The sequence below is a fragment of the Pundamilia nyererei genome, unplaced genomic scaffold, assembly GCF_000239375.1.
Source record: "Pundamilia nyererei isolate P.nyererei 1_Seehausen unplaced genomic scaffold, PunNye1.0 scaffold00128, whole genome shotgun sequence".
Classification (NCBI taxonomy): Eukaryota; Metazoa; Chordata; class Actinopteri; order Cichliformes; family Cichlidae; genus Pundamilia; species Pundamilia nyererei.
Window position 1 is genome coordinate 984,340 of NW_005187529.1, and position 2,987 is coordinate 987,326.

The window sequence follows — 2,987 nt, forward strand, 5'->3', positions numbered from 1 at the left end:
GAGATCTGAGGTTGGCTGGTAGGGTGGACCTCTGCGCATAATCACATGTGTGTGCAAACATTGCCACGGCTCGATTTGTGTGTGTGTGTGTGTGTGTGTGTGTGTGTGTGTGTGTGTGTGTGTGTGTGTGTGTGTGTGTGTGTGTGTGTTTGAGGTGGAAAGGGTGTGGGGGTGTTAGTTGAGACTCAGACAGGCAGCATCCCGTCCCGAGAGCTGATGAAAGAAATACGCCTGGTAGGCAATCCCACCATAACTCTGATTTTCATTTTGGAGATCGAGAGGAGCTGTTATTGGGAGTGATGGGGTTGGGCAATTTGCAATGCAAAGATGGAACGATGACGGCGCAAAGCGCAGCTCAGCTGCAGTGGGGCTCTTCTGCCATCTAGCTTCGGAAGAGTCGCCGACCTCTGCTTTGAAACGGACAGGAAACGGGGAGCAGTGACGCGAGAGGCCGTGATTGCACATAGAATGAACATCATTATGTTTGTAACACATTCGGATAGAGCTGCTTCAAGAGCGGTTAACTCCAACACACAAAAATTCACTTCCTATTTTTACGACACATTTCCTGGATTGCAGTGAACATCCAACACCCTCAAGTTTCGACTGTGTGAGAGCAGCAGCTCTGAACAGAGCTTGAATATCAGATCGGACTCAAATCAATTGTGCATAACTCCGGTTTGAACATGGCCCAATTAATAACTGCAGTTTCAATGACCTCTATAAAAATCAATATTTTTTCCTTATTGATTAGATTTATTTTGGTCAAATCAGCAGGGTAAGGTCATAAGGAAATTAAGAAGAAGCAAAAAAAAAAGAAAAAAAAAAGCTTTTAGTAGAGTAAGAGAGCTGTCCGTGGTGCTGAAACTAAAAACCAGCGCCTTGTTAGGGAAAGCAACTGATGTTTTTATCATTTAAAACGACATGGCCAAAAATATTAAACTTTAATTTAATACTTAATACATACATTAATACCTTTTTAACACATTCAAACTGTTTATACAAAGAAATAAAAAAAGAAAGGGACAAGTAAGTTTAAATCTGCATCATGATAATCATCTCTTTTCATGTCTCCGTGTACAAGGTTAGACAGGATGAACTTCACACTCATAACCCTTCAGTCCATTGGGAGAGCAAATGGGGAAAACAGCTTGATCCTGTTCTAATCTTCCCTAATTATTAGGCTGCAGAGGGCAATGGGATTGTTGTCCTTCAGCCAGATAAACAGCAAAAACATAATTCAGCTCTGCAGGCCAAACGGTGGGGAATCAGGATTTCTAATTACAACTCTACAAGATTCATTGGGGATTTTTGTCCTGTAAATAGCTGTAACACTTTATCGCCATCGTATTTCGCGAATTGCATTTTATTCCCTGTTTATTGTGCGTCTAAGAAATGTATTGTAGTTCTTTGTGAAAATCTTATTCTACATGTTTCTGTGGACAGCTAGATATTAATCTATCTCTTTCTACCCCATACAAACTGAATCGCTACCACATGAGCGATAGATTTGTATCCTTGCTCCATTTCTCTGTAGAGTTGTTTATCGCAATGGTTTATGCTGCAGAGGAAAACCGCTGCATATCTGGCAGTGTGAAGTGGAAGGTCCCACATTCCCTCCTGGCATCAGAATTCTTCAGGTGTCTACAGGCTCAACAGAGGCTGCTGGGAATGCATTGAGGCACTAGGCGGCTTGTCTTCGCCACTGTAATCGACAGGTGGGCCCAGGAGAGTGGGCTTCAGTCGTATTGATGCATCTCGCCAGCTCGCCCTTGCTGCTTGATGAGCAATCAGACAGCCTCCTGCCTGATCCTCCTGTTGTTTTTGTGTGCATTTGTGGGTGTGTGCTCACCTCTGTGTATTAATAGTTCATAAATGCTAAATGGAACATGCATCCTCCTGTGCTTGCATACATCTGTGCGAGCATGGATGAGTATTCTGTGGGAATAGGGGCGCATTTGTGCTAATATTTATGGACTTAAGTTCAAAGGCATCTGCTAAAGGTACCTTTACGTACTTACTACTGGAACAGGAAGCCCGGGGGCCAGTTTACTAACCATCCAGATAATCAGTCAGCTGAATAAAAAGCCACTCAGACTGCTCTAACTCTTAGGGAGCAAATAGGTTGTTGTACTAGTGAGTATGCTCAGCATTTTCTTATTACACCTGGAAAGATTTCCGTGTCACACACAGGTCAAAGGCCTCCTGCATTCCCACAGGGGGGCTAGCTAACGGGATTTCTACCATTGCAGCGTATCCCGCATTCTGTGTATGCATGAGTGCGTGCACATGTTTGAATAAAAGTGTCAAACCGCTTGTGTGCATGTAACGCATATACCCTTCAGTATGTGTCTGCTTTCATGAACACATATTGTGGTGGTATAGGCCTTGGCATTCACATCTAAGTTGAGATCTTCACGCCTGGGTTGTATTTTGTTTGCGTGTGTGTATGTGTGTCTGTATGTACTGGGGCAAAGTGCAACTGTGAGGGCGTTGATAGAGTAAGCACTGGGGTCGGATTAGCTGACTTGACTTCCCTAGAGGAATATTTCTGAATCTGGCCTCTCTCACACTACCACTAATCCACTGCTGGGTTCAGCTGCTCCATTGCTCTAGGTGTGCACCTACAGTACACAAGCGGCAAGGGGAAGGTAGGTGGGGCAGGTGAAAGGAGTAGAGGGAAGATATGTGTGCATGTGGGTAAGAGGGTAGAGGGGATAGAGATGGAATCAGAGTTGCCGTGTCTGTGACAGTGGGTATTTTTGGGGCTCAAATAAAATCATACCAGGATTCTTTTTCTTTTTTCTTTTTTTTTAAGCATTCTTAGTGCTCATGGAGCCCCCCAAAAATGGCCATTCATGCTTATGTGTACATTTGCATACATTTTTATGTCTTTTGTAAAGTCAGCCAACATCCCAGTGCTTCTGTGCTAAGAGATGTAGATGGTGTAGAGGAAGTAAAAGACAGAGGCCTGGGTTTATAAAGAG